This window comes from Lycorma delicatula, chromosome 1 (assembly GCF_047948215.1).
Source record: "Lycorma delicatula isolate Av1 chromosome 1, ASM4794821v1, whole genome shotgun sequence".
Lineage (NCBI taxonomy): Eukaryota > Metazoa > Arthropoda > Insecta > Hemiptera > Fulgoridae > Lycorma > Lycorma delicatula.
In genome coordinates this window covers 320406985-320434699 of record NC_134455.1, presented here as the reverse complement: position 1 = coordinate 320434699, position 27715 = coordinate 320406985, and the positions used below count along the sequence as shown (strand labels likewise).

Sequence of the window (27715 nt, the reverse complement as noted above, 5' to 3'; positions counted from 1 at the left end):
AACATGTGATGTTATTTGTATGTTAGTGGATAATGTTCATCTAATCATATCTATAGGATATCCTAACTGTGTGTCATCCTAACAAAACAAAACAAAACCAACAGAAATATTTAGTTTGTATTTTAATAGAAGGAGTACTCGGCTTAAATGCTGGAACACTTGAATTTAAAATCAGAGAATTTGGGTACCACTAAAACAACCTGGTGGATATTACTTTAAAAGAATGATGATTGCTAAAATTTATTTAAATGTTAAACAATACAAATTAATAATTTATATACATGGATACTATACTAATTTAAAATTTATTTCCATGGATACTATATATTTATATTTAACTAGTTAAATAAAATGATTTTCATAACGACAGATGAGATTCTCTGTCATGCTTATTTGTATAAATATTAATTGCAAATATTTTTTCCCGAATAATAAATGTTTTTATAAACGTATTCATATACTCTGCAAAATTAAAAAAAAAAATACCCACAATTATTAAAAACCTTAATTTTCAAGAGTGTAAATATAAATAATTATACCACTAACGTTTAAAATATTACAAAAGATAATTATTACAAACAATAATTGTTTTAATGATATAACATTTAATAATTATTATTTTTATATCATTAAAACAATACAAAAAAATTATACATTTGAAAAAACTAGGTTTTTTTTATTATTCTCGTTAAAATTGATTAATACAATAGTTTAAATAAATATCAAATAATTTAACTTTTATCATTTCTTTATATATAGCATGAATTTTACAGCGATTTTCATACCCAAAAAAAGGTAATACTATCATACTAGAAGCAAACATAAAACTAATAGACCAGTACCAATCTGTTTCTTTATATTACAACACAATAAAAATTTGATTCCACTATCAGATCATGAACTCTATTGACAAACATTGCTTTGACCGGGAGGATTGCCACAACTGTTCTTCTAGGGTAATCACAAGATTAATCAAAGTTGACCCTCGAGTGGTCTTATGTGCTAATACATTTTCAGAGTAAGCTGCATAATAAGGCAGAAACCATTTACTAAACTGATTAGGAAAAACAAATCATAAAATTCAAAGGAACCCTTTTCCATAAAAAATATATGAATTCTTTATTAACTGCATGGAAAATATAAATCATAGTTTTAATTGATATCTTGAAAAACTTGAACAGTTTATTTTATAGACACTTAAAATTTCAATAACTATATTCTGGAATGTTTTTTTCTCACTTTTACCTGTTCTGCCTTCAGCAATCCATTGAAGTATTGCTTATGTCGATGAAAGAGGATGATATTAACTGCACTTAATTGAAACCCAACCTTAAAACTTCTCTTATTTTTGAAAAACAGTTATATTTTTATTACAGTACCTTTTGTGTTTTTGAGCCAAAGTAATGACACAATTATGAGAATTGTACACTACAGTTTATAATATCATTGTAATCTTTCAATAACTGTTGCTACTTTTAACACATGTGCGCACATGCTCACAAATATAAAATGAACGCAATTTCAGTCACCATACTTTCAAGTGTATTAATATTAAACGACAACCTTGATATTCTACAAAGAAATAAATAATTATAAATCGCCCAAAACACTAAAACATGTGATGTTATTTGTATGTTAGTGGATAATGTTCATCTAATCATATCTATAGGATATCCTAACTGTATGTCATCCTAACAAAACAAAACAAAACCAACAGAAATATTTAGTTTGTATTTTAATAGAAGGAGTACTCGGCTTGAATGTTGGAACACTTGAATTTAAAATCAGAGAATTTGGGTACCACTAAAACAACCTGGTGGATATTACTTTAAAAGAATGATGATTGCTAAAATTTATTTAAATGTTAAACAATACAAATTAATAATTTATATCCATGGATACTATACTAATTTAAAATTTATTTCCATGGATACTATATATTTATATTTAACTAGTTAAATAAAATGATTTTCATAACGTCAGATGAGATTCTCTGTCATGCTTATTTGTATAAATATTAATTGCAAATATTTTTTCCCGAATAATAAATGTTTTTATAAACGTATTCATATAACACTGCAAAATTAAAAGGAAAAATACCCACAATTATTAAAAACCTTAATTTTTAAGTGTAAATATAAATAATTATACCACTAACGTTTCAAATATTACAAAAGACAATTATTACAAACAATAATTGTTTTAATGATATAACATTTAATAATTATTATTTTTATATCATTAAAACAATACAAAAAAATTATACATTTGAAAAAACTAGGTTTTTTTATTACTCTTGTTAAAATTGATTAATACAATAGTTTAAATAAATATCAAATAATTTAACTTTTATCATTTCTTTATATATAGCATGAATTTTACAGCGATTTTCATACCCAAAAAAAGGTAATGCTATCATACTAGAAGCAAACATAAAACTAATAGACCAGTACCAATCTGTTTCTTTATATTACAACACAATAAAAATTTGATTCCACTATCAGATCATGAACTCTATTGACAAACATTGCTTTGACCGGGAGGATTGCCACAACTGTTCTTCTAGGGTAATCACAAGGTTAATCATAGTTGACCCTCGAGTGGTCATATGTGCTAATACATTTTCAGAGTAAGCTGCATAATAAGGCAGAAACCATTTACTAAACTGATTAGGAAAAAAAATCATAAAATTCAAAGGAACCCTTTTCCATAAAAAATATATGAATTCTTTATTAACTGCATGGAAATTATAAATCATAGTGTTAATTGATATCTTGAAAAACTTGAACAGTTTATTTTATAGACACTTAAAATTTCAATAACTATATTCTGGAATGTTTTTTTCTCACTTTTACCTGTTCTGCCTTCAGCAATCCATTGAAGTATTGCTTATGTCGATGAAAGAGGATGATATTAACTGCACTTAATTGAAACCCAACCTTAAAACTTCTCTTATTTTTGAAAAACAGTTATATTTTTATTACAGTACCTTTTGTGTTTTTGAGCCGAAGTAATGACACAATTATGAGAATTGTACACTACAGTTTATAATATCATTGTAATCTTTCAATAACTGTTGGTACTTTTAACACATGTGCGCACATGCTCACAAATATAAAATGAACGCAATTTCAGTCACCATACTTTCAAGTGTATTAATATTAAACGACAACCTTGATATTCTACAAAGAAATAAATAATTATAAATCGCCCAAAACACTAAAACATGTGATGTTATTTGTATGTTAGTGGATAATGTTCATCTAATCATATCTATAGGATATCCTAACTGTGTGTCATCCTAACAAAACAAAACAAAACCAACAGAAATATTTAGTTTGTATTTTAATAGAAGGAGTACTCGGCTTGAATGCTGGAACACTTGAATTTAAAATCAGAGAATTTGGGTACCACTAAAACAACCTGGTGGATATTACTTTAAAAGAATGACGATTGCTAAAATTTATTTAAATGTTAAACAATACAAATTAATAATTTATATCCATGGATACTATACTAATTAAAAATTTATTTCCATGGATACTATATATTTATATTTAACTAGTTACAAATAAAATGATTTTCATAACGTCAGATGAGATTCTCTGTCATGCTTATTTGTATAAATATTAATTGCAAATATTTTTTCCCGAATAATAAATGTTTTTATAAACGTATTCATATACTCTGCAAAATTAAAAAAAAAAATACCCACAATTATTAAAAACCTTAATTTTCAAGAGTGTAAATATAAATAATTATACCACTAATGTTTAAAATATTACAAAAGATAATTATTACAAACAATAATTGTTTTAATGATATAACATTTAATAATTATTATTTTTATATCATTAAAACAATACAAAAAAATTATACATTTGAAAAAACTAGGTTTTTTTTATTATTCTCGTTAAAATTGATTAATACAATAGTTTAAATAAATATCAAATAATTTAACTTTTATCATTTCTTTATATATAACATGAATTTTACAGAGATTTTCATACCCAAAAAGAGGTAACAACACAATAAACATTTGATTCCACGATCAGATCATGAACTATATTGACAAATATTGCTTTGACCGGGAGGATTGCTAAAACTGTTCTTCTAGGGTAATCAGAAGATTAATCATAGTTAACCCTCGAGTGGTCTTATTTGCTAATAATTACAGTATGTATTTTCAGAGAAAGCAGCAGTAGCAGATTACTACAATAATGCAGAAACCATTTAAGGAAAAACAAATCACAAAATTCAAAGGAAAACTTTAACATAAAAAATATATTCTTTTTTAACTGCATGTTAATTATGAATCATAGTTTTAATTGATATCTTCATAGACAATTAAAATTTCAATAACTATATTCTAGAATGGTTTGTTCTCACTTTTACCTGTTCTGCCATCAGCAGTCCATTGAAGTATTGCTTATGTCGATGACAGAGGATGATATTAAGTGTGCTTAATTGAATCCCAACCTAAAAACTCCTCTTATTAGTGGATGAACCCTGTAAATGTCGACTTGTAAATCAGCTGATTTGGAAACACACTTTCAACCACTATACCAACCAGGTGGATATTCTAGAATGTTAAAAAATGATAATTGTTCAAATTTATTTAAAATTACAAACAACAATACAAATTTATATTAGAAAAAAAGATTTATTTCTATGGAAACTATATATTTATATCCCTTTAGTTTCATTTAATATGTGTAATAAGATTAGATCATTTAATAAGATTATTTAATCTTATTAAATATTAATTCACTTTCCAAAACCCAGGTAATTTAGACATAATTTTTGAAACATCTTTAAATCAATAAAAATAGTAATTATTATACTCAATTATTTACGTCAAATCCTCTATGCTTTGATGACAGATTAGATGTTTCTGAAATCTCTTGAAATACACAAAAATATTAACAACCGAACTGACAATTTATTTAAAAAATAATAAATAACTATTACATAAATTAGTTGATTTTTACATTAAAATTATCTAAAAAAAAATCATATGTTAATTATATTATTAATGAAATCAGTCGGGTAAGATTTTTGTAATGTTTTTATTTTTTGCTTCTTGTATGGAACCCTAAAACATTGTGTACTCTCTGTCAAATATATTTAACAAGTATTTTTTTTTTTAAAGGAAATTCTAAATTATTAAGAGTTTTTGATCTAGTGTCGTAATTTTTATATAACAAATTCTTTTTGGAAAACAGTTATATTTATATTACAGTAACTTTTGTTTTAGAGCCGAAGTAATGATGCATTTATGAGAATCGTAAACTACAGTCTATAATTTCATTGTAATTTTTTCGATAACTGTTTGTACTACTAGTGTTCGATAACACAATTTCAGTCACCATACTTTCAAGTGTTTTAATATTAAACGACAACCTTGATATTCTACAAAGAGATAAATAATTATAAATGGGCCAAAACATGTGATGTTATTTGTATGGTAGATGGATAATGTTCATCTAATCATATCTACAGGATATCCTAACTGTGTGTCCTCCTAACAAAACAAAACAAAACCAACAGAAATATTCAGTTTGTATTTTAATTGAAGGAGTACGGCTTGAATGCTGGAACACTTGAATTTCAAATCAGATAATTTGGGTACCACTAGACCAACCCGGTGGATATCATAAAATGTTAAAAGAATGATAATTGCTAATATTCATTTAAAATGTTAAACAATACAAATTAAAAATATATTTCCATGGATACTATATATATTTATATTTAACTAGTTAGAAATAAAATGATTTTCATGAAGTCAGAGATTCTCTGTCATGCTTATTTGTATAAATATTAATTGCAAATATTTTTTCCCGAATAATAAATGTTTTTATAAACGTATTCATATAATACTCTGCAAAATTAAAAGGAAAAATATCCACAATTATTAAAAACCTTAATTTTTAACAGTGTAAATATAAATAATTATACCACTAACGTTTAAAATATTACAAAAGATAATTATTACAAACAATAATTGTTTTAATGATATAACATTTAATAATTATTATTTTTATATTATTAAAACAATACAAAAAAATTATACATTTGAAAAAACTAGGTTTTTTTATTACTCTTGTTAAAATTGATTAATACAATAGTTTATATAAATATCAAATAATTTACCTTTTATCATTTCTTTATATATAGCATGAATTTTTCAGCGATTTTCATACCCAAAAAGAGGTCATGCTATCATACTAGAAGCAAACATAAAACTAATAGACCAATACCAATCTGTTTCTTTATATTACAACACAATAAAAATTTGATTCCACTATCAGATCATGAACTCTATTGACAAACATTGCTTTGACCGGGAGGATTGCTACAACTGTTGTTCTAGGGTAATCACAAGATTAATCATAGTTGACCCTCGAGTGGTCTTATTTGCTAATAAATTTTCAGAGTAAGCTGCATAATAAGGAAGAAAACATTTACTAAACTGATTAGGAAAAACAAATCATAAAATTCAAAGGAACCCTTTTCCATAAAAAATATATGACTTCTTTGTTAACTGCATGGAAATTATAAATCATAGTTTTAATTGATATCTTGAAAAACTTGAACAGTTTATTTTATAGACACTTAAAATTTCAATACCTATATTCTGGAATGTTTTTTTCTCACTTTTACCTGTTCTGCCTTCAGCAATCTATTGAAGTAATGCTTATGTCGATGAAAGAGGATGATATTAACTGCGCTTAATTGAAACCCAACCTAAAAACTTCTCTTATTAGTGGATGAACCCTGTAACTGTCGACTTGTAAATCAGCTGATTTGGAAAGACACTTTCACCGCTATACCAACCAGGTGGATATTCTACAATGTTAAAAAATGATAACTGTTCAAATTTATTTAAAATTACAAACAACAATACAAATTTATATTAGAAATAAAAATTTATTTCTATGGAAACTATATATTTATATTCCTTTAGTTTCATTTATTATGTGTTAAATAAGATTAAATGTTATCTTTTGTAATGCTAATTTTTATAAATCTTATTAAATAGTAATTCACTTTCCAAAATCCAGGTAATTTAGACATAATTTTTTAAATATCTTTAAAACAATAAAAAATAGTAATTATTACACTCTATTTTCGGCAAACCCTCTAAAATTTGATGACAGATTAGATGTTTCTAAAATCTCTTGATATAAACAAAAATATTAACAACTGATTTCCTGACAGATTAATTAAAGTAGTTTATACCTATAATTTTTTAAATAATTATAATATAATAAAAAAAAATATTACATAAATTATTTGATTTTTACATTAAAATTATTTATAAAAATAAATATGTTAATTACATTATTAATGAAATCAGTTGGGTAAGATTTTTGTAATGTTATTTTTTGCTTCTTGTATGGAACCCTGAAACATTGTGTACAATCTGTCAAATATATTTAACAAGTATTTTTTTTTAAAGTGAGTTCTAAATTATAAGAGATTTTGACCTAGTGTCTTACTGTTTTATATGTAACAATCTTTTTTTGAAAAACAGTTATATTTTTATTACAGTACCTTTTGTGTTTTTGAGCCGAAGTAATGACACAATTATGAGAATTGTACACTACAGTTTATAATATCATTGTAATCTTTCAATAACTGTTGGTACTTGTGCGCAATAACACACAATAACTTTCAATAACACATGTGCGCACATGCTCACAAATATAAAATGAACGCAATTTCAGTCAGCATACTTTCAAGTGTATTAATATTAAACGACAACCTTGATATTCTACAAAGAGATAAATAATTATAAATTGCCCAAAACACTAAAACATGTGATGTTATTTGTATGTTAGATGGATAATGTTCATCTAATCATATCTATAGGATATCCTTACTGTGTGTCCTAACAAAACAAAACAAAACCAACTGCAATATTTAGTTTATATTTTAATAGAAGGAGTACGGCTTGAATGCTGGAACACTTGAATTTAAAATTAGAGAATTTGGGTACCACTAAAACAACCTGGTGGATATTACTTTAAAAGAATGATGATTGCTAAAATTTATTTAAATGTTAAACAATACAAATTAATAATTTATATCCATGGATACTATACTAATTTAAAATTTATTTCCATGGATACTATATATTTATATTTAACTAGTTACAAATAAAATGATTTTTATAAAGTCAGATGAGATTTTCTGTCATGCTTATTTGTATAAATATTAATTGCAAATATTTTTTCCCGAATAATAAATGTTTTTATAAACGTATTCATATAATACTCTGCAAAATTAAAAGGAAAAATATCCACAATTATTAAAAACCTTAATTTTTAACAGTGTAAATATAAATAATTATACTACTAACTTTTAAAATATTACAAAAGATAATTATTACAAACAATAATTGTTTTAATGATATAACATTTAATAATTATTATTTTTATATCACTAAAACAATCTAAAAAAATTATACATTTGAAAAAGTAGGTTATTTAATTATTCTTGTTAAAATTGATTAATACAATAGTTTAAATAAATATCAAATAATTTAACTTTTATAATTTCTTTATATATAGCATGAATTTTACAGCGATTTTTATACCCAAAAAGAGATAATGCTATCAAACTAGAAGCAAACATAAAACTAATAGACCAATACCAATCTGTTTCTTAATATTACAACACAATAAAAATTTGATTCCACCATCAGATCTCTATTGACAAATATTGCTTTCACCGGGAGGATTGCTACAACTGTTCTTCTAGGGTAATCACAAGATTAATCATAGGTAACCCTCGAGTGGTCTTATTTGCTAATAAATACAGTATGTATTTTCAGAGTAAGCAGCAGTAGTAGATTACTAAAATAAGGCAGAAACCATTTAATAAACTGATAGGAAAAACAAACCACAAAATTCAAAGGAAACCTTTTGCATAAGAAATATATGATTTTTTTTTCACTGCTTGAAAATTTTTAATCCTAATTTTTATTGATATATTAAAAAACTTCAACAATTATATTATAGACACTTGAAATAAACTGGAATGTTTTTTCTCACTTTTACCTGTTTTGCCTTCACGAATCCATTCAAGTATTGCTTCAGTCGATGAAAGAGGATGATATGTGAGAGTATAATTGAACTGTAGTTTTTACAGCCTTAGTTCGATACTTATATTAAGTGCACTTAATTGAAACCCAACCACCAAAAAACACTTAAATCCACAATCTTGTATTCAAATCTTTAGTTTCATTTAATGTTTTAAATAAGATTTGATGTCTTTTGTCATGCTAATTTTTATAAATCTTATGAAATTAGTAATACATTTTCCAAATTTAGGTAATTTAAACATAATTTTTTAAATAACTTTAACTCAATAAAAAATAGGTATTATTACACTTAATAATGGGTTTTAATGATATAACATTTAATAATCAATCTTATATCATTAAAATAATTTTGAAAAATACTTAAATTCAATTATTCTTGATAAATTCTCTAAAATTTGACGACAGGCTAGATGTTTCTGAAATCTCTTGAAATAAATATTAACTGATTTCCTGACAGTTTAATTATAATAAATTAAACCTCTAATTTTTCAAATAATTAAAATATTATAAAAGATAATTTTTAGACACAATAATTGATTTTAATGATATAACATTAAATTTTAATATTATATCATTAAAATAATCTAAAAAATAATGATATATTTTAACTAATTTTTTTTTTAATTATTCTATTTAAAAATGATTAATAGTAATAGTTTAAATAAATATCAGATATGTTAACTTTTATCATGTGTTTTACAGAGATTTTCAGACCTGAAAAATCTGGTATGGTAGCATATAATGCTACCATACTCTCTTGACAGACATGCTTTGTCAGATAAGATTGCTACAACTGTGCTTCTAGCTTAATCACAAGATTAATCATAGTTAACAATCGAGAGGTCTTATTTTTGAATAAATACGGTTTATATTTTGCAGAGCAAAAAGGCAGTAGTATATCATTATGATAAGTCAGAAATCTTTTACTAAACTGAATATGAAAAATGAAAGGTAAAATTCAATGGAAATCTTGTGCATATTAAATATATGAATTTGTTTTTCACTGCTTGAAAATTTTAAATCATAGTTTTTATTAACATAATCATAGTTTATTTTAGACATCAAAATTTTCAATAAACTTTATTCTAGAATGTTTATTTTCTTACTTTTACTTGTTTTACCTCCAGGAATCCATTCAAGTATTGCTTCAGGGAATGAATGAGGATGATATGTAAGAGTGTGTAAAGCCTTAGTTCGACAACTTATGTGAAGTGGGGTTAATTGAAACCCAACCACCAAAAAACACCTGTATCCACAATCTAGTATTCAAATCCATATAAAATAATTGCTTTTGTTAGAGCCTGAACGCTGGGAAGTCGCCTTCACCACTAGATCAACCAATTGGATATTCAGAATGTTAAAGAATGATAATTGGTCAAACTTATTTAAAATTTTTAACAACACAAATTTATATTTGAATTATAATTTTATTTCAAACATGGGAATATTTATCAGAGAGATGGATTTTGTAGATGCGCAGGAACATAGATTTGGTTTTTAATTAAATGGTGGAGTACCACAAGGATCTGTTCTTGGCTTACTGTTGTGGGTGACAGCTTTTGATGGAGTGCGTCGGCTTGAATTCCCCAACGGCATTCAAGTCATTGTATAAGCGGATGATCTTGCGATTTTAGTACAGGGCAAAACTGAGTTGGAGACACAAGAACAGGCTAATACGGCAATACAGGTAGGTAAATCCTCTTGCTATCTGTTGATAGCAAGAGGATTAGAATTGGCTACTGACAAATGTCTACTAACAAGCAGGAGGCCGATTGAGCCGATTAAACTAATGATAGAAGGAGAAAGAATAAACGAGGTACATAAGCTTAAATACCTAGGGGTGACACATTTAAGAAGAATTGTTGGTTTACCAAACACATTAGCAGCTGCAAGAAGGCAGAAGAAAATAGGTCTAAGGTGCTCAATATTATTTTGACTTCACAGAGCTCCCACAGCGTCCAAAAGGAAGCTGATAATATTGGCAGTGACTTCCTCTATGTTATATGCTGTGCCAGTCTGGGGATCTTCTCTAAGGTATAAGAGAAATCTGATAAGAAAGGTCAGAGTCCATAGGAAACTGTTACTAGGGGTGATTTCAGCTTATAGGACAGTTTCATATGAGGCATTGTGTATACTGTCTTCCACACCACCGCTTGAATTGCAAGTTGAAAAAAGAAGAGAGGATAGCACAGGGCTTAGATAGACATAAGGCCTAAAACAGGCTAATGGAAAGATAGATGGAGAGAAGAGGGGATTGTTAGACGAACTAAGGAGCTAATACTGGACTTAATTGCTTGGCATAACAGAAGGTTTGGCAAGATAGCCTCAGTGGTGAGGGCCGATATGCCTTGGTGTGTCAGCTTCAAAGATCCACTGGGGACTTCAGGGGATGCTAGGACACTAAAAGAAAAATAAGAAAAGACCCGACATCACGTCTCGACAGAAATGTTAGCCATTGTGAAGAAATGTGAAGCCATTTATTTCTGTTTGAACCAAACGTAAAAGGAATTTCAGGTGATAGTCATTAAAGGGCAGAAAAACTAGTAATGAAATATTTAATTTGTGTAATGTAACAATATCCAGAACATAAAAAACTTACAAATTGTAATTCTATTTGAAATAAATATTAAAGAGAGCACTATGGATAAGGTGCTCAAACATACCTGTTCTGCATGTCAGCTCTTGGCCTTCTGATTTTGCATCTTCCACTAGGTTTGAATGATCAGATTCTTAAAGCACAATCTATGTACAAGGACTACTTGAAAACTTCCTATTGGCTGCTAAAAAAAAGAAAGATTTTATTAAACACATGTTACCTACACATCTACTAAATCATTTTTTCACTAAGTCACAACCCTCAAACTGGCATAATACCAAAATATAAGGTAACATCAACTTTTGTGGATTCATTTTAAAAAATTCCTTATCTGGAGTATTTATCTGACTACATCTAAAAAGATGGTTTGCAAAATCTCATTATGGGAATTTAATATTCAGTAGAAATTAAATGAAAATTTAATCACCACTATATGCAAAAATATTTATTGTTTCACATAAATTTGGTTCAAAGCAACACATAAAATACTTTTAATCCAATAATTTTGGCTGTATACAAAATTTTTATTTTTTGAAAAAATAATACATTTTAACTAAATGTAAAAACATGAAATATTTGTTATTTTGGAAGACTCAAGAGAATTCTAACATCAACAACAATTTAAGCCATGAAATAAACTACACTGTCATTAGTAAATTTAACTTTTGTTAATACTACTAAAATAACTACTTAATATGCTGCAGAAAGTTCAGTTTCTCAATCACAGAATGCAAATTTCCTGAAATATGTTATTAAGATATAAACAAGTAGAATTTCAGATTTTAATCTTCATTAATTATATATTTTGAAGAATAGTTTACTGGAAGTTACACAACTCAGAAATTGTATATTCCAAGAAAAGTAAAATTTAAAAAAAGAAAAGAGAGAAGTTTTTGACAACAAATAGAGACAGTTATTACTTTCTGTTTTTTATAATGCCATTATCACAAAAATAATCACTGAAACAATTTGAAATTTTATGAGGATAAAAAGAATAGACAATGAAAAAATGTTGAAAAAGGCATAAAAAAATTTTTATACTAATCTCATTATACTAATGAGATTAATGAGATCATTATTCTCATTAAAGCTGGGTAAAATATATGATAGGTTTTAATACCTGAATGTTATTTTTTTACTCAGATGTTCAAAAAGTGATGCAACCTTATGGGAAAATGAGTTTGTTACTACAATAATTGTTATATTTGTTGTAGCCTAAATTCTATTTTAAAGAACTTCCTCTGATGGTGCTGTTGTCAGTTATGTTCAGATAAATTAAAAAGTAGACTCTGACACTCTGAAGAAATAATTCATTATTTTATCCCTGTCACTGCTTAGTACTGAATATTTTTGAGGGTGAAAAACCCCCAGATTTTTTTTTTATGAAAAAAAGAAATAAAAGTAATTAAAACTAATAGATAAATAGTAAAACTTAAAACTAATATCACAGGTAAAATAGGGAGCACAGGGAGTAGTGCGAGAGATAGTGCTCACGTATTCGTCCATGAACTCCTCTTAGCGTTCAAGAATACTCGACGGCATGCCGCTCTAGTCCTGCGATATAAATTTAATGTTCAGTTGTAGGCCTACAATTAAATTTGCGTAGTGCCTGCCGTCGATTCCTAATAGCACATTTACAATCATCATTCCACCATGGAACGGAGGAACGTCTAGGATTCCCCGATGTTTGTGGAATATATCTGTTGGCATTCTCAAGTATCATGGACGTAAAAGAGGAACATTGGTCAAGGATGTTCACACCATCGTCATAATGTGATTGGAAGGCTTTATGGTATCCATTCCATCTGCCTTTTCAACAATCCACCTCCGTGGCCTTCTTTTAACCTCGCGGTCTACACCGAAACCAATAATAACTGGTCTGTGATCACTGCCGTGAAAATCATCACAAACAGACCAATCAAAATGAGGAAGTAAATTCGGCGAGCATATGGAGAGATCGATGTTAGACATGGTACCAGATGATAAAGACATTCTCAATATGGGCACTGAAAGTTTTCATATACCAAAATCATGTAGGCCATGAATTATAAGTGTTAAAACATTATTTAAATTTATTATAGTTTGTTAACCAAACAATCACTCTTTTACTGACAATAATGATAAATGTGGTCATATTAAAAAATATATTTTTAATCACAATACTTTAAAATACTTGTATTAGAAGAATATTTTAAGATTTTCAAAGAACAAAACACTCAATTTTGATGAGTTTATACATTTTTTCTAATACCATTTCAAAATTTCCTTAAGAGTTAGGTTAAAACTTCTTGCTCCTAAAAATGTCCCTCAAGTCCCTCAAAATGATATAAAGAGATATGCAATAATAATTTGACCTAGCTTTATTTAAATTTACAGTGACCAAAATTTATAATAACATGTGCAATTATAATTACTGTGCAATAGCTTGGAAAGGCTTTAAAATCAAATAATACTTCACATGTGTTTTAAAGTCTAACTAAATGTAATATGCTCAACAGTTCATAAACTGGGTGTTTATAAACAGCTTTGTATTCACAAACACTTCAGTCAACTGGTAATTCATAGCACCAAATAACCAGTAACACTAAAATGAAGTAACTAAAAATAACAAAATGCTAGATTTTAATTACATTATTCTATTTTAATGATTTCCAATCTAATTTAGGTTTTAGTAACACTTTTAACTTTAGTTTGACAAAAAAAAAACTGACTAATTCTTCATCAATACTTCCTAAAAAAAGATGTCCAACAATGGAAGAAAATGGCCTAAAGAAGGATAAATGATACTAAACAAACAGGAAAATTTTCTCATGAACAGGCATATCACACATAGGTATAGCAACACACTGCTGCTTTCGGGTCTAAGTATCTGAGAGACTAACTTCACAATCATGTGAATGATGCCTGCTCAAGTTTTTGTCAAGATTTTTTCTCAGTAAACCAAAACCAAATTGCAAAATTAATAAAATTCATGGCTGAATTCCAAACTCCTGTACACATTTTACAGTATTTTACTGGTAGTTCACTTCCTGAGTTTTCATATCTTTAACTGATAATCTACCAGTTTCTAAACAATAATGCCACTCAAAATACTTCATTCAACCAATTAATACTTTTTAAAAATCTGAAAAAGCTTTTTAAGAGTTGGTAGTCAATTTCAATACTTACAGGACATTTGATGCAGAATGTCATTCAAATTTATAAGCCCTCATGACTGGTATAAATACTACAACACGGTTATAAAATCAATTGGTACTGACTGAACACAGCATTCAACATAACATCTGGCAGACTGACCAAGCAGGCCGGGGAGTAATGGCCTTCAATACTCTGCATGATAAATAGTATTCAATATTCTGCAGGATAAATATTATTCAATACTCACACGACTTTTAATATTCTTTTTCTTAAAGTGTAATCAATATAAGTATAGTTCAAAATGTTTTTATAACTAATATATTATTACATTATTCGTAACTGTGTCACTATATATGAAGTGATCCAACCAAAATATTTTTGTTTGCTTCATCATTTATGTTTTTAATTTTATTTCCACATACAACGGCAGCCCCAAACAGGTATTCTGTAATTATATATATAAATTAATCACATCGCAAGATTATAAGTCACTGGAAAATGTAAAACATCCATGTATGAGACTACAGCATTGACTTGATCTATTTCTGTGACTCTTAGCCCCGATCAGTCACCTACTGTTTCTGTACAAACCTGTAAGTACTTGCAAAGACATAATCCTTTAGCTGCTACACTAATTCTTACTTCCTTTAAAACTTTTAAACATAGTTAAATTTTTTCAAACTTTACTTTTTATTTGGGTAATTAACTTTTAAATTACATTTTAATATTAAAATTAACTTTCCATTTTTATTAGTTAGATTAGATATGTAGCAGACAAATTCTAAACCTTACTAGATACTAAAAACAAATTATCACATTCAAGAACAAAGTATTCTATTATTTAAGTTGGTAAAATATACATTTCAGAGTGGTTAATAATGGCATAGATGCACATGATTTGTGCATATTTTGAAAATTCATACTTTGCTCTTATATAGATGTATTATGTGGAAAAATTACATTTTTATCCCAAGCCCCACCAGAGATATCAAGACTTTGAACTTTTAAAAGTTCAAAGATTAAATTTTTAAAAAATAATGAAAAAAGAAGGAAAAAGCTTATCAGTTCTTACTCAAGCTATAGTGAGTATGGTAGCTTATGTGACTCTGCATAATAATAATAATAAACTTGATATTTCACCCCTTCATTGACAACAAACTCTAATAAAAAAAGAAAATTTGTTATTTTTTTATTCAAACTTTGGAAGTCATTTTTACTTATTAGGCATTAAGTATTTTAAAGCAAGGACCCAAATTAAAGAGGAGCTGATAAAAAAGGAAATGATTATGTTGTAATATTTTAGCATAATCCCATCTCCAAAAAACATTAAGAGCACTTGACATTCCTTCATATACAATATTAATTTTGTCTGTGTTTTGGAACACTTTTACAGAAGCCGTAAAGGGCAATTGCATAGGAATTTTTTTATTTAATTTTGGTACATATCGGTTATACGGGACCCCTACTGTAATCAAATTGTTTGCGTTTTAATTGTTGTAGTAAATTTGCACCATTTACCTTTTAATTTATGATATGAATTTGGAAGTTTAAGATAATATTAATGCATAACTTTTGTACGCAACTCAACACAAAAACACTAACTGTAAATAATTTTTATTTTTAATGTTAATCCGACGAGGTTAGCGTGCGTAGGTTATGTTTGAAACATACATTGAGAATTTAATAGGTTATTACAATTACAAGAATACTTGCCTAGCTTAACGTTAGATGCTCTGCTTTTAGGAAAACTACCACCACTTCTAAGACTAACTTCTAAGTTTTCCTTAGTTTTATCTTTTGGAACCAGTCATTCTACAGACAGAATTTTCCTTGGCTTTCTTTCCAACGTTTTTTTACGGTTGTGAAATTTCTAAATTGTAGGCATGTTTACCAATACATTACGTTAACAGAAATGATACGGTACAATAAAGTCAAAATAACTCACAGTATCGCACTAAAACTACAGTATAACTTTATTAATTACCACAAAACTAACAAACTTTCACAAACTAATTCGAATATACATAACACAACCTGTACAAATCAAAAGTACTGCACATGTTAAATCCAGAGACAAAAAATAAAAAAAAAAAAATTCAGTGACACAAATACAAAAAAAAAAAATTCACTGACAAAATAAATGACTAAATCAAAGCAAATATAATGTAAAACTATTTTTAAAAATATTTTTTCAGCAGACCATGTATTATGCATCAAATTAAGCAGAAAAAGCGGGAGAATTTAAAAAAGAAAAAAATCTTTTTTCGTGCAAGTGCCCTCACAGTTTATGTAATGTCTTTCTTCTTATTAGCCTCTGGAACAACTGTAAGGTATTATTTCACAGGATGAAATGTATGAATGTAAATGAAGTGTACTCCTGTACAGGTCGACTGTTCTTGAGACGTGTGATTGATTGAATCAAACCAACAAAGAACACCAGTATCCACGATCTAGTATTCAAATCTGTATAAAAGTTACATTCTATCTTTTTCCTGTTTAATCTCCGGTAATTACCTTTCAGGTAATACTTAAGAGGATGATATGTATGAGCGTAAATGAGGTTGTACAGTCTCAGTTCGACCATTCCTGAGATGTGTGGTTAATTGAAACCCAACCACCAAAGAACACCGGTATCCACGATCTAATATTCAGCTGCCTTTGCTAGGATTTGAATTTGACCCTTCGAACTCTTGACTTTGAAATCAGCTGATTTGCAATGCGAGTTCACCACTAGACCAACTCAGTGGGTACTCAGGTCAATTTGAATTTCAGGAGGGTGAGTACTGAATTTGCAATGTATGTTTCTTTCTCAATGTACACCCGCCGAATTAAATACGATATGCGCATGCTTTATTTAGAATCATTGAATTAAATAAACAAAAAATATTGTATTTAAATAAAATTATAGATATTTTAAATTGTTGTGTAACCCGCACATCAGAAAAATCCTCGTGACAGGAAAGTCCTACAACTGTGTTGTCAACTTGTTTATATTAATTTTACAATAATTTAAAATTTATACGTTCACTTACAAATAAAATACTATTACTTTTTTTTGGGGGGGGGGGGGGCGAAAACCGCCTGTGCGTTATCATCGCCCGGAGTTTTCTTTAATAAAAAGGTAAAATAACTCTAAAATAATAAAACAAATAAGGTTTAAAATTAATATTAATCATATAATAAAAATTAATTAAAACAAAAGTCAAAAAGGTGAAATAAAACTCAAAACTAACATCGCAGACGGAGCCTTTAAAATATAAAAGTTAAAATAATAGAATAAAGAAACTATATAAAACTTACCTAATTCCGATGGGTTGTGCAATAGGCTCCCTTCTCGGACAATAAAATTAAAGACATAGAACTAAAAAAATCAAAATTGAAAGTAAGGGAAAAAAATTAATAAAAACTCTTCTAGCATAAAAATATATATGACAATATTAAATTTTTTGCAGTAACCTGGTATTACGCAAAAACAGAAACATCCGGTTCAAAATTTCGTTATTATTGTACAAGATACCACGGATGTTTCTGGGTAGATTAAATTTACAACGCAACGCCGCATAACATATATGCAGTCTATGAGAATGTGGTGCACAGTCATGTGGCAGTTGCATCGTGTGCGTGCATAGAGGTGCGTGTCCTCCTGACATTAGGTACTCGTGTGTGATCCTCGTATGTCCTATCCGTAATCGGCAGAGGACTACTTCCTCACGACGAAAATACTATTACTGACAATAAATTAAATTTCTAACTATAATAAATCGGAGCGGAATTGTTAACTGCTCTTATAAGTGGTATAAAGACAAATTGTTCTCTCTTAATGGAAAACTTGCACAAAATAAGAGGTCATTCACCTTAGGACAAAAAATATTGTTTAAGTCTTTCATACATATCAATAAAGTAGGTCGTAGTGACATCCATCCAATAATAATATTCTCATATATTTCATATTTACTAACGTCAAAATCCCTCAAAAATGAATATAATTTTTTATACATACTGCAACCGATGGAGATAGTAGAACACCATGAGAGTTCCTAATATATTAGCTAGAAAATCTGAAATTTTTAAGTTAGCTGTAAGTGGTTGTGTGAAATCTTCGGTGTTACAGAAAGGTGCGGAGATCACACACTTCTGCGAATCGGTTAATTCTTTAGTTGAAGGTTGTAAGTTACGGTAGGCGGTCGTGGTTGGAAGAGGCCAGAAGACCAAAAATGATGAATAACTGCCGCTTTGATGAACTACTTTGGTTAGGTTTGAGTATTCTAAATCTTTTGTTTTACCGGTTCAATTAAATAAATAATATTCTTTATTATTTTTGTAAATACACTAATGGAAATGCCTGTCGAAGCGTTTACATCGGTGGCATCCTGACGGAGGCTAAACCGATGACTGTGTCTTGTTATGAAGTATAGAGGGTCTAAAAGACGACGCGTGTAGGACTTTAGTATGGCCTGTCAGAGCTACTAAAGGAGGAAGTGGTGTAACGACCGGGGTCGTCACAAGGCGGGTATCTTCCCCTACGGGATTCATAATGTCTGTAACTTTATTTATTGATTTAAAATTTAAATAAAAGTTTAATTATAAATGGGGCATGTAAGCCTACATTCAACAAATTTTCTGCATCTGAGTCAACCGTTCATCGCCTTTTGATTTTATTTAAAATACATTTAACAAAAATTATTTTGTTTAGATTATTATTTACAAATAATCTTTCTAAGATTATTTTGTTCTATTATTTGTAAATCTACAATCTCACTCTATGCCAGAACTATATAACCGTTAAAGAATATAGAAATAAAAAAAACCAATGGACAAAAAACACAATCGTGGATAATACTCAACAATTTGTAACAGTATACTTTTATTTACCGATAGTATTTGAAAACGTGAGTAATGTTATGAAATATATCTAAATTACAGGCAAACATTTTTTTTCTTAAGATATTTTAATATATTTTCTCATATTTTTCTTTTTCTGTTTAGCCTCCTAAACCTCCATAAGGTATTACTTCAGAGGATGAATGAGTGCAAATTAAGAATGAAATATTAAAAAAATCCGCTAATTAAAAGAGGGGAATCCAGAACGTTCAATTTTTTTAATCTGGTTAACCTGTAGATTTGTAAGCTAATGACTAAATTGAGAAAAGAACCCGAGCCCTCAACATTTCCAATCGGTTTTTTTTAAATTTTTAATATGGACTTATTTACAGATGATTCTTAGGTAAGTAAAATTGAACTGCGCAAAGAATAAATCGATTCTGTATCTAGTATTTATATGAATATAAGTGATCTGAGACACAAGCATTACGTAAGTAATTCTGTGCGGCAACCAAGATATAAGATTTTTTCCAGGTTATTTTCAGTATTCAACAAAGATCTTAAATGGCAAATAAATGTTCATATCAATCTAGGATTTAAAATATGAAATACGTGCTGTGTTGAAGACGTCATTGTTGTAACACAGCTTGAATTACAATTCAATTTCAAATGGAGTTTAAACATCTATTAGATGAACTTAAAACAAAGCAGTTGTTAATAATACCAATAAAAACATACAAAATCTTTATTTAAATTTGTCAAGAATATCTGTTCATTTATTACGCAGTGTAAATTTAATTGCGGTTTGATGAACATAATTTCTTAATGTTACATCATTTGCTGTTATTGGCAATTGTGATACACTGAAAGCCATCCTGTTATAATAAATGCTATCAAAGATTTCCTAATGTGGCGTCTAGTTGTGACATATATTACAAGAAAACATGGTTTGTAATCATTCAGGCTTATATTCAAAAAAGCTTACATCAGTTGTTAGTTCATTAAAATATTTTTACATCTCTAAATAATCATTTTTCAAATCACATTACGCTTCTGTTCATTTCAATCAGGAGTTGCCTACCTGATTGTCAATTCATAATCAGATGAATAAAAAAATAAGAATGATCATTTCACTATAGCAACAGGACATCAACAATTGTAAATTTTAGAGTTAATGATTGACTGATGGTAAAGAATTGAATTACTAAAATGATCAAACAATCTTTAATAGTATACACAGATAGCAACAGTTTATGATAAATTTGTTAATTTAATCCATTATAATCTGTCATTATATTATATTTCATTACAATATTGCTTTATGTTTCTGACGTGTGTAAACTTATTGAATGTTTGGTATTTCAGTAAATCTGGAAGTTTACTAGGTACTTACAATGATGAATCTATTTATTTCTCACTTATAAATAGTACCGTGATTCTTCAGGCTGGGCAGAGGTTTAAAACTCTGATCAATTCTTGTCAAACTTTTTATACGTTTCATTACCAAGGCTTATCTTACGCTTTGTTTTGCTAACAAAGCTATTCATCTAGAATTAGTATCTGAGTTAACTTCAGTTATTTATCGCAGCCTTTAAAAGATTCATATCAATTAGTGGTATACCTATTCAGTCTTTTCTTACAACAGTTCTGACAAAATATATCATTCATAATTTAATTATTGATAATGTTATCACCGAAACTGTTTCATTGGATTCCATTCACATCTTTTCCTGAACAAAAAATTCCAATTAATCGTTTAGGCCATTTACAATTATCTCAAAAATTCATGCAATCTATTTGCAGCAACACCATTTATTTATCATGTACATTTTCTGTTGAAAATTTAGTGTTTAAAAGATTAATTACACCTAACTGAGGTATTACAAAGAAGCAGTTAGTTATTAGAATACATTTTGAAGTAAATAAGAGACTCTCTTATGTAGGCTTAATTTACTGTACATTCCACACAGACTGGAGAATGTGTAACACATTGTTTCCTGAAGAAAGAGCCCATTAATTTGTTGCATTCTTTCCTACGATTGTGATGAATGTGAACAGTCTGCGTTATAGGTGGCACTAAGAATTACTTTCTTTGATAGTAATGATGCTCGGTATGTACAGCCTTCTCTGCGGTGAAAGAAGTGAAGGTGTCATTTGTTTAAAAGTTTAGTACATTGTTACGCGAAACGTATATTAGCTAAGTAAAGAATCTAACGGGAACCGGCTTCTTTCTAATTCTCCTTAGCGAATTCCCTAGCCGCAACTCGGTAACAAACCATTTTCGGACATGTATGTAGAACCTTTCTTTTTAATTTCAAACTGTAGAATTTGAAATTGAGAGAGGGAGAGAATTCTCGCGCTGTCTGAGGTACTGATATTTTAAAAAGAGAGGGTGATGATAATGATTGCGATCTTACATTTACTTTCCAAGAGCGATTATTTTTATTATTGTTCTCTGATACGTTTTCATTACTAAATTTTTACAGTATTCTGTATTTCAATTTATTCGCTTGTGAAATATTAAATTTCCTATTTTAAAATATTTAAACGTTTCCAGAGTGATAAATTATAATGTTAATATTGTATTGACAAGAGTAAACGGTAAAAAAAGTAGTACCAAGTACTACTGGTTCGAATTCCGGTCAGAATTGGCTTTTTTATACGCTTTATTAAACTTTAAAAAAATAAAAGTAAATGACGAATTGGATGTCGGTCTTTTGTCGATACATCCCAACCCTGTGGGGGAAGACAACCACCTTGTGACGCTCCCGGTCGCCATCCTCCCACACCTGTTCCTAGCCATGATGAGCTTTAACGGGAGTCGTCTTTCGCTTTCGTACATTTTACATCTCTTAGTAATAAGCCAGGCCTCGTTGGGATGCCACCTATGTAAATTAAATACAGATCCAATTAATAAGTAGACTGAACATTTTTTTTATTATACATTGTTCATTATGATTTTTTAAATAAATCTAATGGAGAAAGATCACATTGGTAGTTGGGTTCTATGATTAGTAGTTAGGTATTTTTATATGATAATTATAATCATAAAATTATTATTTTTTTTTTTCTTTGAGGTTTTTGGGGGCATCGACTACTTAAAAATTAAAAAAAAGGGTTCAGTATTTCACATTTTCATGGGTCAACAAATGATCAAAATTTTACATTTTCTTATACTTCTGATCCAACAAATTATTTTCTAGGCTTTCCTTTCGGCCATCCTTTCTTGCACCGTTTTTCCATTCTGCGAACGGCCTCAACTTCCGATGACAGTGTGTCTGAGGTCTCGGACATGGCATCGTCTTCTCTTTCTGATGCCAATGACGTTCGCCGGCTTACATCAGGTGATGAAAGCTTCATTGGTGCTGTTAACATCGTTGCAATTGAATCTAGACTAGCAAGCGATGAACTTTCCGCGGCTGATGAGCTGGATTCTATCTCTACAGCAGTGCTGGGTCCAGCTGGAATAGATGGTCTCGCTGAAGCTGATCTTTGAGCTTTTGGAGGCCCCATTGTTACAGTTTGTATATCGTCTACCTCTGGTGCTTTCTCAATAACGACTTTTCTAGTGACTATTTCCTTAGTTTTGTAACTACACGACGGAGTGATCTTTTCCTCTTTTCTAGACAAATCAAGATTTTTATTTACTACTTCAGGTGATGGTGTTATGATCGCAGGTTTAGCTGGTTTTTTATACTGCGCTGGTACGTTTCTTCTATCAACGATGTCAATGCGGGATTGAGCCTTCTCATGTTTAGATGATTCTGTGCGATGAGTCGACTCTATCTTAGCATCAATGATTTTTTCTATCATTGTTGCAAGGTTGGTGCCATTGTATTAAGCAACTGCTCCACGTTAATTTTGGTTGAAGAAGGGGCAGCAGCTGCTTCAGCATAAGTGGTCGATTGTCGAGGTGTTCGTTGACTAACAATTTTCTTCGCTTCAGGATAACTAACCTTCTGAAGCGTTTTAACTTCCTGAATGGCCGTTTCAGATTTATAAACTGGGCAATTCCTGGATCGGCAGTTATGGTGTCCTTTACAATTAATACAGATTGGAGGGTCTTTGCACGGTTCACCCTCATGTATCTTCATTCCACATATGCAGATTTCCTGCGCTTCACATCTAGCTGCACTGTGCCTGAAATGTTGACACTTGAAACACCACATAGGCTGCAGAATAAACGCACGTACATCAAGCCGATGTATACCAGCACGCACCTTTTCAGGAAGGGTAGGCCTGTTAAATGTTAATACATGAGAGGCCGAAGGAAGAACATCGCCATTTCTTGTCATTGTTAATCTGCGACACTGAATCACTCCTTGGCTTGACATTTCCTATACTATTTCCTCTTCTGTACAGTTTAGAAGATCACGGCAAACAACAACTCCTCTGGATGTATTGAGGGTGCTATGCGGTTGCACTGATACTGCAAATTCACCGATCTTCTTCAATGCCTGGACTTTTTGACTTTGACTGTCGTTAATAGTTTCAACGTGTAATCCGTTAAAGGTTTTGCGAATTTCCTTAACAGGACCACCAGCACAATTAGTTATCTCTCTTGCGATCAAGAATGGACTAACTTTTTGAAAGTTGCCATTCTCCTTGGTAATAATTAAAAATCTTTGTTTGGAAGCAATGTTTCCAAACAAAGACCTTCTCAATTCCTTGCTGATTTTGTCAGCATCTCTCTTAATTTTGTCTGACTGCTTACTCTTTTTCCTCTTCGCTTGTGGCGAACCGGAGGTTTCTAAACGAGGGTGTTTACGTGCACCCTCTGCCACGTTTGTTTGTTCAATGTTCATGAACGTTTATCCCTTCTGTAGCAAGGCTAGCCGCCGGGGTACACCCCCAATCCAGGGCTACTAACCTTGAAGGTCCAATCCGGTACTCCCGTGGAACCGGCATATGTCATGGCAGAGAGCGGATGCGCAATCTCTGCACTGACTCCAGGCTCCTACTCACCGAAGCTTTCAGAGCTCCCATGCGCCGACATACATGGGCACCATTGCTACATGCTTGCCATCGCAGGGGGCATGTGGACAACGGAAGGGTCTCCGTTACACCTGCAATAACATTGACCCTGGCCGCTACATCGCCAGCTCTAGAAGTGGTACTAGTACATTTCCAAAATCGTTTATTATTCCATATACTGCGGGTAGCCGAAGAATCCAGTCCGTTTAGCGACCTGAAGTTGGAAACAGGTCAAACGTAAAAAAGCATAACCGAGGAATTTACTCGGAACCCCGTTAGCCAGCTATATGTAATGTACGTAAGTACAGCTGTTGCCGCCCTGGACGTGGAACATAGATGTTGTGTTCCGGACGTGGGAATTATCTACCTCAGGGCATTATTATTATTATTATCATAATAATAAACGATGCGAAATAAAGAAATTACAAAAACTATGTTTCTTTGGCTGATCAAAGGAGCACTGAAATTTAAAAAAAATTAAGTATTATAATTTAACGATGTACTTTTCTATGTATTAATATGTATTTTCTATGTAAAATTTTAATTGCTTAATTTTTTATTACTAAAAACTATTTTTTTCTGTAAAAAAAATCTAAGCCAAAAGAATGATTACTATGGTAGTTCAGTTGCTGAACTTAGGTCACCACTGGATGGGCAGGCAGGTCACCTTTATCCTCACCACTACCAAGTGCCTGCCACACATCCGTATGAGGCCTAGGCGCCAAGGTGACACCAGTGTCCTCCGTCTGCGAGGCCACTTCAAAAACGATAAAGTAGGTCTGGGTGGTCTTTTCCACCACGTTCACAGCTGTTACGGGCACTCGCTTAGTCACATCGGGCTGTTCCTCTAAGGCATTCCGGAACATTTCAACCATACCGGGTAATCCATCCGTATAGCTTGAGCAGTTCTTTATCTCCGTTTTTGTGTTCTATTTTTACAAACTAATTCACTCAGTTTGAATGCGACGCAACTAATTCGCTTTGAACGCGAAGTATTTTATCCTCTTCGCCCTCCTGACCAGTGGATCCTCTTCTGTACTGGAGACCTTCTTTGTTGCTTCCTCCATCCGGACCGGTCTACTAGAATCCCGGCCAAGCCTCCCAACCACGGTAGAGCCGTCCTAGGCTTCTTTTGCTTCTCCACACTCGCAGGGGTAAACCGCCGCCGTCTTTTTTGTTTTTCCCACTGGTAGACCCTCTATCTTCTCGACAATAAAAAACAGCCGTGAGAGGAGGGGAAAGTCAACTCATGTATTGGGCCGCAGTTCGTTGCTGGTGACGCCGAGACAAATCTACCTGCACCATTTTTCCTCTAGCAGCAACCAAACGCCAATTAACTTCGCGATCAGTGCTAGGCGGCTAGCCCGGTCAAATGACAAATAACGTAAACTTAAATAAATTAACAATTAATGAAATCCACCTTACCAGCAAGTTGATATGAACTCAAGATCACCGTGTTTGAGAATTTAACGTAAACTATAAAAAATAATTTAACCTCAAACTAATCAAATATACAATAATGTAAAAAAAAATTAACAGTACAACAGCTGTGTTGCTAAGGTAAATAGTCCTTAACAACCGTAGGCTAATTTATAATTTCTTCTTCATTTTTTCCTGTTTAGCCTCCGGGAACTAATTTATAATATAAAATCGGAAATAAACACCGTAATTAGCTTAAACAACAAAACGTTAATAAACGCAAACAAAACGTTAAATTAAATGAAATTAAACGAAATTAACTGTATATAAAATCACCGGTAATAAAATTAGCCAGCAAGGCAAACTAACTCAAACGGATCTGACATAAACAAACGAACCAGAACGAAAAACACAAAAAACGCAAGAAAACTAAAAACACGAACGAAACAACTACTAACGAAAAAAACAACCAAACATAGAGTTTGGACTATGAATGTTATTTATCAATGCTTTGTTAATAAAATTCATTGAGTTTAACATAAAACATATGATAAATAAAATATATTTTCTAAATTCTAGTAATTTAGAAAATATAAAGAGGGAAATGGATAGGATAAATGTGGATGTAGTAGGAATTAGTGAGGTTCAGTGGGAAGAGGAAAACGACTTTTGGTCAGGCAATTTTAGAATAATTAACTCAGCTTCAGATAATGGTCAAGCAGGAGTAGCTTTTGTAATGAACAAGAAGATAGGGAAGAGAGTAGAGTATTTCAAAATTCATAGCGATAGAATCATTGTAATAAGGATAAAATCTAAACCTAAACCGACAACGATTGTTAACATCTATATGTCTGCAAGGGTCCATGATGATGATGAGATAGAGTGTGTATACAAAGAAATTGATGAAGCAATTAAACACGTAAAAGGAGATGAAAATTTAAATAATAGTTGGAGATTGGAATGCAAGCATTGGAAAAGGCAAGGAAGGAAATATAGTGGGTGAATACGGGCTGGTCAAAAGGAATGAAAGAGGGGACCGACTTATAGAGTTTTGCACGAAGTATAATTTAGTAATTGTCAACACCCAGTTTAAAAATCATAATAGAAGAATATATACATGGAAAAAGCTAGGCGATACTGCAAGGTATTACATAGAATATATTATGATTAAGCAAAGATTTAGTAATCAACTCGTCGACTGCAAAACTTATCCTGGAGCAGATATTGATAGTGACAATAATTTAGTGATAATGAAATGTAGATTGGTGTTTAAAAACCTGAAGAAAAGGTGTGAGATGGATTGGTGGAATTTAGAGAAGCTTGATGAAGTGGAGGTAAAAAAGATTTTGAGGAGGACATCGCAAGAGGTCTGAGTAAAAAAGATAAAGTAGAAAATGTAGAAGAAGAATGGGAGAATGTTAAAAAGGAAATTCTTAAATCAGCAGAAGCAAACTTAGGCGGAATAAAGAGAACTAGCAGAAAACCTTGGGTTTCAGACGATATATTGCAGCTGATGGATGAACGTAGAAAATATAAGAATGCTAGTGATGAAGAAAGTAAAAGGAACTATACACAATTAAGAAATACTATAAACAGGAAGTGTAAACTAGCGAAAGAAGAGTGGATTAAAGAAAAGTGTTCAGAGGTGGAAAGTC

At 30.3% G+C, this 27715-nt stretch overlaps 1 long non-coding RNA gene across 1 annotated transcript; it reads right to left on the bottom strand.

The window, feature by feature from the left end:
- Positions 1 to 4401: 4401 nt before the first annotated feature.
- Positions 4402 to 16910, bottom strand: LOC142318357 (uncharacterized). Its single transcript, XR_012754881.1, has 4 exons — positions 16560 to 16910; positions 11776 to 11892; positions 6667 to 6852; positions 4402 to 4582 (listed from the first exon to the last, which is right to left on the bottom strand). It is a non-coding gene; the product is annotated as an uncharacterized LOC142318357 (long non-coding RNA).
- Positions 16911 to 27715: the final 10805 nt, after the last annotated feature.